Source organism: Podarcis melisellensis (assembly GCF_964234715.1).
Source record: "Podarcis melisellensis genome assembly, chromosome: 11".
Classification (NCBI taxonomy): domain Eukaryota; kingdom Metazoa; phylum Chordata; class Lepidosauria; order Squamata; family Lacertidae; genus Podarcis; species Podarcis melisellensis.
The window spans coordinates 35,507,387-35,524,160 of record NC_138543.1 but is presented as its reverse complement, the minus strand read 5'-3'; the positions used below and the strand labels follow the sequence as shown (position 1 = coordinate 35,524,160).

The following is a 16,774-nucleotide window of genomic DNA, read 5'->3' as shown; positions in this document are numbered from 1 at the left end:
CTTATCGTAGAAGGTGTGGTGCCAGCTATTTTCTATGTCATTCCAGTTGGTGACAATACCATGTTCAGAAGGATATTTTAGGGCCAGAATAACTCTTTTAATTTTTTTTATTAAAATTATTTTTCAATGATACAGTGGAACCTTGGTTGTCGAATGCAATCTGTTCCAGAAGATGGTTCAACTTCCGAAATGTTTGACAACTGAGGCGCAATTGCCAGTCAGCAAATTCCTTTTAAAAAATGGAGAAACGCACCTCGGAAGCCGCTCAACTTCCAAGGCGTGTTTGAAAATGGAAGCATTCACTTCTGGGTTGTCAGCGTTCAGATTCTGAATTGCTCGGCTTCCGAAGCATTCAACAACCGAGGTTCCACTGTATACTTATTGTATATAGGCACAAAATAGAAATTGAATATAACAAGAAAGACAAAAACAAACAAACCTGAAGCCTGGTAAGTAAGCATATTCATTCTTATGTTTAGTCACTGTTGCCTTTTTCTTTCATTTTCTGTATAGTTCTTGCAGGGTCTTGACATAGTATATTATCAGGGTAATGCCACTATTTTAATTAGCCGGAAGAGATTGAAATATTGAAGGACAAAGTTCAGAGCAGAAATATAATCATGACATCCAAATTTGTGCTGATGTATTGCCATATGTAATAAATGGCCACCAAACAGCAGAAAATACATCTGGTTTCCTTCTCCCTTTCATCACTACTGCCCTCACCACCAAGGTATCTGTTTTTCTGGTCCATACCAGCCACCATACCCTGATGCCTGGGGCAACCAACAAAAGAGGGGGGATCACAGCATGAGGGACATCATTCCTGCCAAAACCAGCTTCACGCATTCTGTAGCCTTTGTCACGAAAAAGTGCAAAGATATCTGTGGTGATACTTTTAGAAGTTGCAAGGTTGTTTGGGCATAAGTTTGTTTACTTGTTTTAAGAATTGAAAGCCTTGGGGTGGGAGGGGGAAGCAAGGTGGCTTAGGGATCTACCCAGTGTGCAGAAATCCACATATCAGAGAGTTCTTAATGGCTGCCTATTAATGTGAAATATACTGTTGTTTCTCTTTCAGAAATTGAACATTTGGGACAAAGCTCACTACCTCAGAAATTTAAATTTTCATTTCCTGTGTCACTGCAATTTTCTGGTGCCATCACTGCATTGGTTTGTTTTTATCTTGCTTTAAAATTTATTTTGAATGCATGTTTGAAAACAACACATATATTTTAACCATAAATAACACTGTGTTCTCAAAGGCAAATTGAAGTAGGATTAAAAACAAATGCTTACATGGTTGTCATCAAACAAATGCAAGTTCAGATTAATCTTTTCAAATATATCCACCCACAGGTAACTTTCCAAAGGCCATCTTACAGTTCCCCAGCATTTTGACAGACCTGGGCTTAAACCTTGCAATTTATTTAGTATAGAAGCTAAATAAATGGGCAGGCCTGCCTTGCTCTTTGATGAACATTGACACAGAGACTACATTTGTAAATACACTTACTTGTGAATGTCGTATTGATTTCTACATTGATTTAGCATTTATTTTCATGGGACTTTTAAGTAGGTGAGTTTAGGATGATGGCCAGAATCCTCTTCCAAACTGGTTCAAGTAATTCCCAAGACTGCAAAGCCCTGTTATCACAGCAATTGCATACATAGAAAGAGGACTGATGTTCTTTGGATGCACACTTTTCTTCCTGATATGTGTGAGTGCCCAGGAGCATAATTTGTTTTGCAGACCAGTTAGCTTAATGGCTGTTCCTGGTAAATTAGTGGAAAGCATTATTAAAGTTATATTATCCAGGATGCAGAAGGACAAGTCTTGCTGAAGAATAATCAGCGAGTCTTCTGCAAAGGTCCTGTCTCACTAAATTTGTAGAGTTTATCTGAGAGTGTTAACATGCACATGGATAATGGTGATGTTTAGCTGAACTTTCAAAAAGCTTTTGACAAAGGTCCTCACTAAAGGTTCTTGAGCAAATTAAGCAGTCATGGGATTGAGGGTTTTGTGGGTCCAGTACACTGTACATCAATTGGGTCTTCTGTCCCATATGCTAAAAAGAGGGACACAAATTTGCATGAAATTTGTGTGTGATTTGTGTCATATGCATATCTGCATCTTCTTTTGTGAGTGGGGTGGATGACCCAATGATAAATCAGGGGAGTTGGTGGTTAACAGTAATGTGGCCATGAGTGCCGAGGAAACCAAAGTATTCAGCGGCAAGAGGAAAGAGGTTGCTTGGAGGTATCCTAGCTTTAAGTTCTCCAGGTCATAGTCTGAGAGCACATAATGAAGTCACCTTCTTTAAACCATGCAGGTATTATTTGTGCCTGGATGGAAGGCCACCTAGGAACCTCCTCTGTGCCACCTTCAGTTTTATAATGGAAGAAAATTGGCTTGCAAATGCGTGTACTCAATAATAAACAAGCCATTTAGGGCTTTGAAAACATTAAAATGTGTGTGCATCCATAATTCTAATACATATTGGACTCTTTCAGTGAACATTCACAAAAATTCCAGTCTCATTGAAGGAAACAATTCTGTGTATACTTCAGGAGAATTTAGGGGTCCAGCCAAAGTTGGGCACTTTTACTTAAGTGCGTAAATCTCTCCCTCTGAAGTCCCATTTACTTCAACGGGAAAGACTTAAGCACTTAAAAGTGTGTAACCGTCTGGACTGTGCTCTCTATTTGTTGCTGATCTTGTTTGTAACAGCTCCTGAAAATGAATTGGCTTCTCTTTGAAATATCCTTTCCCCCAATAAAATGTTTGTGAAAGCATGAAAATATCCTCGGGAAGTAGGCAAACTGGGATAATCTCCCATTTTATACTGCTGCACATGCTTCTGAAATGCTTGGCTGTCTGTAATCCATGAATTACTATAGCTCTAATCTCCTTAACTGTGAAGAATCAGCTGTTTTTTCAATCATTATTGATCTCATTGTCTGATATGACTTGAATAGGCTCACACATACATCTAGACCCAGGACCTGCCTGTTTAAAAGCCTTACAATGGTCATTGCAACAACAGCCACACTCTAGGTCAGTAGTCAGCAACCTTTTCAGACACAGGACCCACTTTTAACTCCAAGGTACATTTGGGGACCTGTTTCTTAACCGTTTACCATATATGTGAATAGTGGTAGTACTCCTGTTGCAACCCACCCTGGATCAGCCATGACCCACCACTAGGTTCTGACACACCAGTTGAAGACCAGTGCATCAAATGAGCATGAAGAAATTAGCTATGTGAAATTAATTTAAGGGATATAACTATAAGGCAGGAACTAATTTAAACTAAAATAGACAGCACATTTCACACTGGTAGGCCATGAGTAGGTAACTGCTCTCAGAAGGAGTTTCACCAGGCCAATTCCTTGTTTATATTTTTCGTACCTAATAATTTGGGAGTCATGCAAACAGCATGGTAAATAAATCTGCATTTTAAAAAGCAGCCAAATAGTTTAAACAGACTAATAACTGAACTAAAATACTGTACTAGTAAAAGCAACCCATAAGCGACATTTTTGCTTCCCTTGACTGCACTGCCTCAAGTTAGGAGATCAGATATACCGGTATGCATTTCAATCTATGGGGTTTTCATTCAGATACGACTCAATACCACACCTGCTTGACTTCAGCACTAGAACAACCTAAACCTTCTTCAGATCATTCCCTGTTTCATTATATATCTGAGCTGATCTACAGGGTCTGAAAATGCCCATAGTACAACCTTACCAGGACCGTAGCACTTTATTATTATTTTTTTCATTTGGGGAAATTCTAAACAAAGACAACCTGCAAAACACATTCTAGCATGTCAGAGAGAAAGCTAGGCTAGGAGCCTTATCTTGAAGGTGTCCATGGTGGGGACCCAGGGCTAACATTGTCAGCACCTGTCAAAGCCCACAGCCTTGCAGGTGGCCCACTGCTAATCCTCTGAGGTTCCTGGCTCTGCTCCTCCACCTCCTTTCTGTTGCTGCCTGTTCAGCTGCCCTCTTCCCAGCCTGCAAGCTGTGTAAGGAGTGGAAAGATACAACACATATTCTACTTGCCTTATGCATGTGGTGCAAGACTGCCCAATCAATTATAATGGCACAATCTGAATTTGCTGGTATGAGATTGAATCCCACCTGAAAATAGTGTCAGTCCGGAAGCATCCAGAGGTAGCCCACAGGTGGGTTCTCTCTCTTCCTTTTGCCCAAACCTATGTGATTAGCACTCATAAAGTCCCATTCTGATGTACAAAGAAATCATGACATGCACAAAAGGAAAATAACATGTACAGTACAGTGGCTGAGCATGATCCACCCAACACTGAAATGCAAGCAGGTATATGTGTGCTTAAGTTGCCTTCTGAAATCAATTAGATTTAAAAAATGTTTCTCTGGGGCTGGATGACCCTGTTAAGCTGGAACCTATCTCTTCCCTGTTGAGGGAGACGGAAACATACTCTTCGATAAGGGATAAGCTTATGCAGCAAACTTGATAATTCTACTCTGGGAGTGACATTAGCAACACTCATTCTCATCTACATCAGATAATGAATAACTGGCTAACAAATAGTAGTGCTGACATGAAAAAAAAGGATATTTTCAATTCACAAAATGAAAATTTTAGATTAATTATCCCCCCTTCCCTTAAGATAGTTTTGTGAAAGAACAGATGAACAGTCAAAATAAAGACCTTTCCCCTGCTGCTAGCTTAAGATGTTTAGCTGCAGAGCTTTTTAGCTTTGTACTGTGAATTGTTCTGTTTTAGAAGTTTTGTCTGCTGCACAGAGCCAGGCTGCAAACCCATCAATCAGTGATCAGTTATCAGTTCCAGATGACTGCCTACTTAAAATAAGTGAAGCCTGTAACAATAACCTCAGTCACTACTATACATGCAGAGCTGGTCTATCTAGTCTAGAATCGCTACTGATAGAGTCAGAGAGTGATTGTGTCCAAATTTCTCCTGTGGTGGCTTGTGGCTACATATGAATACAGTATCTGAAACAGGAGTTATTTTAAAACTCATATCTATTAGTGTGAACCACCCTGAGAAAATATTTTCTATTGTTTTTCCAGGTAATGTGGTAGAGCAGTATGAAAATAGACTAGAAAATAGAGTAGTGACATTCTGGCTCTAGAAAAGGAAATGGCAAATCTTTCCATTCCTGCCATTGGCTTAAGTAGAGCCACCGCACATGGTACTTCAAAACTTTGAATGTATATTAACAATGAAAATATATTTTGTAAAATAGGCCTAATGACAAGCGTATTATTAATGTACAAAAAATGAAGCATTGCAGCTTTCAGCGGGGTAAGTAGTGAAATTAATCACCAGTGTATGTTGGCACAACTCTGATGAAATAGATGGAATTGTACCAATGTTCTAGCGATGGAACTGGGCAGAAGAGCTGCATTCTATTTACTAAATTCCTTTAAACCTGTATTGCACAATCCCTTTTTCTTTCTTTTACAAATCTTATAGTAGGTGATCCTAAATATTAAACGACATCCCTACCCCTCATAATGAAGCTGTTGATGTATCATACAAAGGAATTAAATCCTATGAACTTCTGAAGTATCAACAAGGTATTATGATAATACTAAATTAAAAGTCAGGACCCAACTGTCTGCCAAACTTCTTGAACAGCAAACCTCTGTGCTACAAGGCAAAAGGTTTCTGATATGCTATAGGAGTCTGTTGTTGGAAAAATAATTACTGAAAACCCCCACTGCATGGGTTGCCCTAAAGAAACTGAGTTGTGTGTCTGGCTAAATGATGTGCCGTTCTAAAGCTCCTCATATGCACTTCTCTGCATAATCTGAGCTCCTAGTTTAGGTTCTGCTGAAAACCAAATTACAGAGGGGTTTCAATTCTATACACGCCTATGTGAAAGTGGGTCCCATTGCAGTTAATGGGAATTCTGACTAGACATATAAAGGTAAAGGGACCCCTGACCATTAGGTCTAGTTGCAGCGCTCACCTCGCTTTATTGGTCGAGGGACCCGGCATACAGCTTCTGGGTCATGTGGCCAGCAAGACTAAGCTGCTTCTGGTGAACCAGAGCAGCGCATGGAAACGCCGATTACCTTTCCACCGGAGTGGTACTTACCGGTATTTATCTACTTGCACTTTGATGTGCTTTTGTACTGCTAGGTTGGCAGGAGCAGGAACTGAACAACGGGAGCTCACCCCGTCGCGGGGATTCAAACCGCCAACCTTCTGATTGGCAAGTCCTAGGCTCTGTGGTTTAACCCACAGCACCACCCGCGTCCCTGACTAGAGATATACAGGAGGGCATAACCAGCAACTAATCTCTATTCAGGACTGGGTAATGCAGTATTCATATAAAGCATTCAAAAATAGGCAGGAGGAAAAGCATCAGATAACACCAAAGAGGGAGAAGATCTAAAAGAGAGTCCTCAAATGTTGGTTAGGAAGACTACTTTATTTATCTTAACAGATGGCAGAAATATCCATAGCTTGAGTAGAGAGTTTTAGTGTTCTTCAGATATACACTTCTTCCTAATGTCAGAGGCCCTAGTTGGCCTTCCTCCTGAAAGTAAGTTTTGGTTCCTTTCACATTTTTCATTATTCCTAATGTGGCAAATGGATCTCTTCTGTCAAACTGACATGGTTTTCTCATGCTAGTGTTTGTGCTTATGCATTTATAACCTAAGAAAGGTTCTGCTAGATTGGACCAAAGGTCTATTCTGCTTCCCACAGTAACTGGTCAAGTCCCTCACGAAAACCCACCAAGGGGCAGTAAGGCAATATTGGCCTGGTGTGTGTCCCCCCCCTCCTGGAGTGGTACATGAAAATGAGGTCCTTAATTTGTTCCAGCGGGGAAGAAGGTTGTGACCAGAGATGACCAGTAGCTGAAATCAGTTTGAAAAATGAATTTTACATGCATTAGCACAAAAGCAGTGAATGCACTTCAGTTATGAAAGGTGCAACTATAGTCCACAAAGAATGTTAGAGGAAAATTAAAGGTGCATTATACATAAATGAACATTGGAGAAGGAAAAGTATAAGGAACACTATGTGCAGGCAAATATAAAATATACTGATTACAATGACAAACAGGATATGAATATGCAATATTAAGGCACAAGATGGAATAGCTGTTAGCTGTTCTCTGCAAAGATCATATTGCTTAATATTGAGATTAACTACAATTTAGCTTTTAACTTAACTCTAAAAAAAAATGTGAAATATCAGATAAGTGACTATTACGAACAATTATTATGGTATGAAAACCTAGCAGCAATCTTAACTGTTATTTGAGTCTACTTTGATTTACCACCTAGAATTTCAACCAGCAATTTATTCTAAAGGTTAAGTAAAGAAAGAGGAACAAAAAGATTATAGCTAACTATCCAAGTAGAGGACCAGAGGAAGAGCTCAGAGAAGAGTTGAGAGATGAATCCAGGATGCAGTGTATAGAATCCAGATGAAGATACAAAGGCTGAAAAATAACGTAATAGAGTTTGGCTTCATAAGGAAACAAGAAAAAACTATACACAACAAGCATGTAAAATTGAATGCACAAGTTAAATATATGCAAGTCAAAGGCTTACTGTATGTGTGTATATTACATATTATGTATGTGTATGGGGTGTGGCTGTAGCTGCCATCGTGATGAATTCCTGCACTTCAAATATTTACCACACCAGCATTTTGTTTTCAGAGGTATACCGGTACGGCCTCTGCACTTAGAGGCACCATGTAGCTGGCATTGCTAATAGTTGTGGACAGACTTACTCTCCATAAACCTGTGTAGCTTTTTAAAAAGCCATCTAACCTAGTGGCCATCACTACACCTTGTAGTGATAGTTGGTTACAGCGTGATGCTGATAACACAAAGGTTGCAGGTTCGAGCCCCATACGGGACAGCCGCACATTCCTGCATTGCAGGGGGTTGGACTAGATGATCCTTGGGGTCCCTTCCAACTCTACAATTCTGTGATTCTATGAGGTTATTTTCCCCTCACTCACAGCTCTCTGGGTCATGGCTTTTAAGAGCAAAGAGGAATGTGTATGGAGAATATGCCACAGGGGGGGAAACATCTCTGTGCTTCATTTTGTTTTATTGTAAACTATAGTATATTTTCTCTGTTGCTGACTAGCCAGTTCCCTTAAATGCACCTTTTCCCTCTTCTTAGCTGTTTGAGAAACCTATAAATACTTAAGTAACAGCATTACTGTAAAACTAGCTGTAGAGGAGCACAGCGTACTTATTGGAATGATGCCCCATTATTGCTCCACTTCCATTAAATGTTTACTTTAGTCCTTTTAGAAGTCTTTGATGGCTAAAGGTCAGCCTTCTAGCCTTAGAAAAGCATCTTAGGAAGTAATTTTTGAAGTGCCATGTATACTTCTCATTCTTATTCATGCACTCTTCCACTAAAACTTTAGCCCTTTAGTCATCCTGATGACGAGAAAAAGGGAACAGGATGAAAGAGAAAAGAAAAATGTTCACAGACTGTCAAAAGCCAAAGTAAAAAACAAGAGCCACCTTTTTAAAACTGCATCGTTGAGGCCATCCTAACTCTGCATACACATTTTTTTAAAAAACCATTTCTTTGCAATTGGGTAAGTCAGAAGCAACACTTACACACCTGAACACCCTGCATTGTGATTTTTTTAGGGTGCTCTCCCAAGTTTCAATTCCTGTCCACTCAGGGATATGTTTGGATCATATATGTAATCACTTAATTTGGACTGCTGTAAGTATTTTAATGTCATAAAACAAGAGGAACAAGCAGCCATGTCTAGTTTGTAATGCTGGTACAGGGAGTCCTAACGCTGGATTTACAGCAAGCCTTCATCCCATGCTGGTAAGTTTTATATCACTAATACAGGGCTCCTATGCAAAGGAGAGGAGGTAGAGCTGTACATTTTTGAACATATTGCACGGCTGGAGAACTGCATTGCAAAATTTGGATAAGTGATAATTTCAAAGGATAATTGTGTATCATTTTGCATATTGTTCCAGAAAATGTGGATTTGCTCAGTTTCCCTTTAAATGCAAGAGGAATTGAATTTCTCCCCCATCTCTAGTGGATGCTTGGGAATCTGAGGGTTGGGCGACCAGCCAAGAGGGCTTTTAGAAAACAAAACCTTAATATCCTGTCAGGATGGGTGGAGCTATATGAAGGAGGGGAGAGGAGTTCTCAGTTTCATACATTGATTCAAAATAAACTGCCATCTCTTTGGCTGCAGATTTCTAGTGAGGCATCCAACAAAATTCTACTCAGAGTTAGACCCATTGACATTAATAGCCCTAAGTTACCATGCCCATTAATTTCAGTGGGTCTGCTTAAGTAGATACAGATTCTATTATTTCTTATTAATTTTATTAATTTATTCATTGTTTTCTGGGCATCACATGACACTAGAGCAGCATTAACTTGAGTGGTTCATACAGAAACTGGACTGCATCCCCTGTATGTATGAAATTGGCAACATGCTCCTGTCTTCTAAGCACTGGCAAAAGTTGTTTCTTCACTAGAAAATATCAGCCTGGATAGACAGTCTTTTGCACAGATTTCATGTAGCCAAAAAGGGAGGAATCATTTTGCCAGTATTTAAACTTTGCATTCAAGCATGTGATCAGTCAAACCCACACAGATGGCTACTGATACCCTTATGCTTTCAAGACTGCTTTGTTCAATATCACACCAATCAGGTTATCTGCAGAGAAAATTAGAATAAAAATGAAGATAATGGTTGCTTTATTATTTAATGGCCAAGGGTCAAGTTGTCAAAGGCAAACATGGCATTTAGGTAGTTAATTATTTTAAAATAGCCACAAGAAAAAATACAAGTGCAATTCATTATGTGCTGTTTGCTGTGCATCCTCCATTCATTTCAGTGTGAAGTACTTGTTTGTGTTCCAGTTTGTATTGGAAAGAATGGAGGTTATGAACCAATCCTGTTTGAGGCTTTGCATCCTCTAGCTTAAAAAAAGAACTGAAAGATGAGAAAATATTTTAAGTTGATTAACTATCTCACATTCATTTATTAGCTGGTGCCTGTTAAATATACATTCAAGAAAGGTAACAGCTTTGCTTACGAAATAGCTTACACGTATAAATATAAAATGTGTGCAGTTGTTAATATCATATTATTATAAGGAAATGTTCTTTAATATTTTATTTGTTGTCAACTTCAGAATGTAGAATATGGAACATTCCCTATTACAGTAACACACCAGAGCCAAAATGACTTTAAAATGAACATGTTAAAAGCCCATCTGCACACTACTGTGAATTGAATGGTCAACCTTCAAAAGATATATTGATGTTGCTTCCAGTTTCCCATTGAGCACTGTCAGTGGCTTCTATATCTGCAAGATAAGATTATGTGATTCTTGTCAAGTCCTGAAGAATCATGACCTGAAGTGTTATATTGCACTGACTTATATAGTACTGGGTACTAAAATGGTAAATCCAAAACTGAGTTACTAGATCTTAATATGATGTAAAGAGACAATGTAATTTGACTTGATCTACACAGGATATTCATTAAAGGATGTTATACTCAGCAGCATGAGATTAAAGAAGAGATAAAAAGATGAACATAAGAAGAATCCTTCTGGTTCAGTCCAAAGGCTTGTATAGTTCAGCATTCTGTTCTTGTAGTGGCCAATCAGATGCTTTTGGGAAACCCACAAGCAGGAAATGTGCGTAATAGCGCTCTCATTTATAATAGTTGCGCCTATTCCTCCTAGATTCTTATTTGTTTTGAAACACATCTTTATTTCAATTTCTACATATATCTGTATAAGTTAGCAGGTCTTCTTTTTTTTATGTACCTGGTATTGTATATGGAAGGGAGAAAAGCTTAAATTAGCTTTAGCTACTTAGCATGAAACAAAGGCGGAAGGAGGTATGCCACATGGCTATGCTCTCTTATGCAACGAGACTGAACTTTAATGGGTACAGTCCCTGGTTTTTTTATATTAAGATTTACCATTGTTATAGACTGGGAGTCACTGGACAGCAAAAAAATACAGTGTACACAAACCCTTTTATTTTGTCAAGTCTGAAAGTGTCTATCCATATCACCACTGACTTCATTCATCTTTAATGACAGGTTTAGCATTGCAAATAAGACCTCTCTATGGATGAAATATGGTATGGTGAGATTTATAGATATAATCAAAGGCAGCTATTGTGTGAGCCAATATGACATCAAGCATGGAATGAATCATGATAATCCTCAGTCTTTGCACTTAAAGCATTTTGTAAACAGTGGAACCGGAACCCTAAGGGGTGCGCTGGCTGAATTTGAGAAATGGTTTACAGAACCAAAAATAACAAAGAACCATTATCAAAATATTATCACATCATTATTATACAATTTTCTATCAAGATGGGGAAAAGTCTAGTAGGAGCTCACTGAATCAAAATATTTTTAAAAGGTTGGGTGAACTCTATGGGCTTTTTTGTTGTTGAAAAAGCAGATTTTCCCATTGCAAATTTTCCTGTCAAACACGCCACACTAAAAAGGAAAGCGCCAAACAAACACAAAGCATGCTTTGCTACTTGCTTATACAATATAAGTTTCCCCCTCTCCCAGCGGCGTAGCGTGGGTTGTCAGCACCCGGGGCAAGGCAAGTAATTTGCGCCCCATAACCCGGGGCAAGGCAAGTAATTTGCGCCCCTAACCCCAAACCTGCCGCAGCTGCCAGCTTCTTGCTGCTGCCTGGGCCGGGTATTCACAGTTCTACAAATCTTTGGCGCTGGCTTGCTCCATTAGTTTAACTTGGGGGGGGGTGAGAGAGAGATTGCAATCGTGCTATGTGCACCGAGAGGGGGGGCACGGTTGTAACGCAGTGGGGGGGGGAGAGAAGAAGAGAAACTAGCAGGAGAACCTTGATTTCCCTCTGCAGCTCTGTGGGGAAGGAGGGCGCAGACTGGGCTCCTTCCTCGCCACAAGATCCCTCGGCTGGCCGGGCCCAGGCCCCGCGGGGCTCCTCCGCGCTCCCCTCCCCCGGCCGGCAGCGCCTGCAAAGGCTGCGGGTTCCGCTGCACCTCCGTCTCTCTTTCCACTGGTAGCGAGAGCGGGTGGGAGGAGGCCACCCGGGAGCCGGAAATGGGCGCCAAATAAGGAGAGCGGGGCGGGCCTGGATCGTGGCCTTGTTTGGCGCTTCCCCTCGGCCGGTCGCCCAGCCAAGCCCGCGGCGGCGGCGAGGCGATGCCCGCGCAGGGGGACGCCCACCCCTCGGCCCCCGCCCGGCACTGCCGCCCCAGCACCTGCCCGCTCCTCCCAAGGGGCCTCCTCTCCCTCCCGCCTCTTCGCAGCAGTCCTCGCGGGGCGGACAGGCTCGACTCTCCCCTCCCTCGTGCGCCCCATCCCGCGCCCGATCCTGGCCAGGCTCCGGCTCCGGACCTCCTTGCAGGCGCCTGCTGCTCCCCCTGGTCACCCAGCCCGACCCCTCCTCCCAAAGGAGCTGAGCCCCGAGGCTCTTCGGCGACTCTGGAGGTGGCGAGTGCGCCCCCCCAGATGTTGTGCCCGGTGCGGCCGGCACCCCTTGCACCCCCCACGCTACGCCACTGCCCTCTCCTACCCCTGTATGGCCCATGTGCCTTCCTCAAATCCACTCCAGAGGATTGGGGGAACCCCTAATATAGGTTTTAGGGGGTGCACAGGGGGAGGAAAGGGGTAAGTTCTGTAAATCATTGTTTTGATGGGTCATGTTAACTGGATACTGCCAGGTGTCTTTATTTATTTAGGGTCTGCACATGTGAATTGTTTTTTCCTGAATAATTTTAAATCATTTTAATGGATGATGATGCACTGAGTTCTGTTCTCCATACATCCCCAGTGTACAGTGTATTTGTTTAACGCTAAAGTTTGCAGTTCTACTAATGCACTGCCATGGCCCAACCAAGACAAGGAAAACACACATCTGTTAGTTAACTCTTTATCGGCAAGAGACACACTTATAGCAGCTTCCACAGTGCTCTGGACACACACGCTTCTAGTCTTTAAGCCATGGGTAGGCAAACTAAGGCCCATCAGCCAGATCAGCATCAGGTCCAATTGCCTTCTGGATCCGGCCCAGGGATGGTCTAGGAATCACTGCGTGGATCGCCAGCGCACGCGTTCTTTCCCTCTCCCTCACATGGCGGCACCGGTGCCTCCTCCCTCCCTCCTCCTGGCTTCTCCCCACCCTGACTAGAGGAGGAAGGGGGCTGGGCTTTGTTGGTGCCAGCAGTAGTAGCGCTCGAGCAACTGCTATTTTAAGCAGCCCCTCTCTGGAGCCCTTTTGCGTCCCACTGCCGCCAGGCCCTGCCGCTTGCAAGACACAGGTAGGGCAGCCGCCGGGGCGCTTGGTGCTCTTGCATCATTCCCCCCCCCAAAAAAAAATATAGTCCGGCCACCCACAAGGTCTGAGAGACAGTGGACCAGCCCCCTGCTGAAAAGGTTTGCTGACCCCTGCTTTAGGCAGCTGTTCACAGATCTGGGCCTTATGGAGCAGTTGCAGCAACAGTGGTGCGCTTCCCCTCCTCTGATGGGTTGTGCGCCCACAACCTGAGACTTCTTCTGCAGGAAATTGTCACTGCTTTTCCCTCTTCAAGCCCCTCCTGGTTCTACAAGATGGGTCGAGGGGAGAGGGAATCTACAGACCTGTTGCTTGCCTGAACCGTAGCTTATTCCTCCACCACATCGTGCATGCCTTCCTCCACCTCAGACTGCTCTGACTCTCCCTCCTCCCCTAGTTCCTGCTTGCGGCTGGCATGACACCCCATAAATCACTGGTCCCCTCTCCTTGGTCACTCCCCTGGTCCCTTGCTCTCACAACACACTCCGGAGCCCTGCCAATTCTTGACATACTCTTGCATAGGCTAATTACATTGTGAAGTGGAATTCTAAAACTCCTTACAGTACTAAGAAGCAACTCTACAATTGTGTGGCTTCCTTATACCTTGGTTCTCGAACTTAGTCTGTTCCGGGAGTCCGTTCGACTCCCAAAACCGTTCAAAAACCAAGGCGTGGTTTCCGATTAGCTGCAGGAGCTTCCTGTATTCAAGTGGAAGCCGCAGAAGCTGCGTCAGATGTTTGGCTTCCAAAAACGTTCGCAAATCGGAACACTTGCTTCCAGGTTTGGAGCGTTTGGGAGATGATTTGTTTGACAATTGTTCGACAAGTTTGGGAACCAAGGTACCACTGTATGTTGATTCTAAGAGTTGTTGCGCCAACAAATGAGTGTATAAGCTGAAGGATACTAATAGCCATACCAGGGATCATCACAAAAATTGTTATGTTAGCAGCGTGAAGATCTAATAATCATATTACTGACCAGTATATGAAGACATGGGTCTTTAGGATTTAGGCGCTAGTTCCACTGCCTTCAAATTGCCCAAACTTGTATATCATCAGTATAAAGAGGCCACAGTCATAGTTGGTGTGCTATCTCCCACCTGTGCATGCCAAACTGAACCCTTAGAAAGAGTACCTGTAAACTAATACTGATAAAACACACCAGTTCTGATGTGTGTCACTTCTAGGACAGGAGATTGGATGGAATCCACAGAGGGATCAGGATAGTTAAACACACTTCATAAGGAGTTTAGAGAAAATATAAATGTATCTGCTGGCAGGCTAGTGAAACTGGGTATCCAGCAAGAGCCCCTCTCCCACCTGCACTTTGGCTTTATAACCATGGATTTGTTGGTTTTGTGTTTACTCCCTTGAACAGATATGAAGGATCTATTTTACCTGTTGAAGGCCAAAATTCTTAGGGGTAAAGTGTTGGAGGTTGCACACTGGCAATTGGTAGATCTATAACCAGTGGCAGGCAGCGTGCCACTCCATTCTCTCTCTCTATGCCACTCTTTACCTCCTTCATTGCCACCCCCATGAAACCAGAGAATTGTAGAATCGGAAGGGATCTCGAGGATCATCTAGTCCAACCCCCTGCAATGCAGGAAATCTTTTGTCAGCTAAAGGGGGGAAAGATTGAGCAGCTTATGATGAGGCATCCTGAGGCCAGAATGAGGAGCCATTTTAGCAAAGCAATTTTTGTCCTAAAACAATGTTGTAGGACACAGCTGCCCTATAGAGCAGCGCTCACCCCAAGGTCTGACCTCAGGGCCTTCCTTCTCCTATTCATGTAGTCTGACTTAAAACATTCATAGAATAGGCTGTCTCCTTTATTATGCAGTAATTTGGGTGGGATTTATGAAGGCTTAACAAAATTTCAACCCTATTGCCATCTCACTTTACCCAATTATCATGCAGATTTTTATTCTAATGTCACTCTAATGGTGTTTCAGGGGTCAGAATGCCACTTTTAGCTCTGCCACATCTTTAAAACTTTTGTACTTTGGAAAGGATTTAAAATACTATGTAAAATATCTGCTATAAGAACAAAAGGCATAATCTTAAAAAAGGGTGCAACTTCTCTAGAAATATACATTTCTGCATTGTGGAGCAAACACTTCTGAGATTAATTCCAGTGTATTTTACAGTCTTAATCCTTGTTAGGTTCCTCTTGGTTGACCCTGAATAAAATCTAACTAGGGGTGACCAAAAAATATGTCCATCAACTTTGCTCATGCATTGCAACATAAAAACTGACTGGAGTCATTGACTACAGGTGAGAATGAGCAAAACTACCCAAGAAAAATATGCTGGTTTGTGGATGCTCATTCACTCCACTTTTGTCTGTCACCTTGATTTTCAGATTGGGCATTCATGGAGAAAAGGGATGTGAACTGAAAAAATAGTGTGTGTCTTTTATAAGACAGCATCATGTTATGTTTCTCCCTTTACAGAAATTTATGTTACACGGTATTAGACCATGGGCTAAGCTTAATGTAACATGATACATTAAAAACTGCACATCATGATTGCAATGTGTGTCAGAACAATGAATTGTTATATCAGATCTCCCTTCATCTGTGAGTAGGGCCCCTTTGTAAATCATCCACAAAGGGATGCATTTGCTCCTTAATGGGTGTGCATAAATCCCATTCTCTCCTGCTACCCTGCACCCTCTTCTAAGGGTTTGTCTCAACTGGAAACGTGCTAGGAAACAATAATGTTGATCCTTTATACCCACACTCATTGAAAGGGCAAAAATATCACCAGTCTTTTAACACAGGCTTAACTTAATATACATATGCAGCCTGATACTACAGATAAAAACTTAGATTGAAGCCAATTTAGATGTTCTTTTATATGTCCTCCTAACCATGGGGGGGGGGGGATGCCTATTTGTGATCCACTCCTTTGTGACTGAGTTCAGGCTTATATGATCCAGCATGCGGGCAGTGGTCAAGTGCAATGGTCTTTTCCTTGGAAGCGGTGTGCGTGCACGCACACGCACACACACACACACACACACACACCAGGAGCATTGTCAATTCCATTAAAAAGACTCACATGATTGCCTCCATCCTTGTAGTTGTGTCATTTAAATTTTCTCCCACCTGTACATTAGCTGCTCATGGACAGGCAGTGAAAATGTCTAAAGGACGTCTGAATTCCCTGAAAATCAGCTATACACCAGACTTTGTGGTTTGCAGGCCAAAAATAGTTCCTGATGTGTAGCCAGAAGTCTTTCCCCCCTTTGAATAGCAGATACTCCCATCTCATGCCATATCATCTGATATACACTTCCTATTTGGGTTCCCTGCACCTTCAAGCCCTCCTGAACTTCTGTTCATGAAACTGTTATCTGTGCATGCAGAATGGGGGTCGCAAATGTACGCACCTCAGCTAAGCTGCGAAGTGAATGTAGCTTACATGTTC

At 42.1% G+C, this 16,774-nt stretch overlaps 1 long non-coding RNA gene across 4 annotated transcripts in view; it reads right to left on the bottom strand.

Moving 5' to 3' along the window:
- Positions 1-16,774, bottom strand: part of LOC309379913 — a 40,801-nt gene that overhangs the window by 17,256 nt on the left and 6,771 nt on the right. The window lies entirely within an intron of this gene.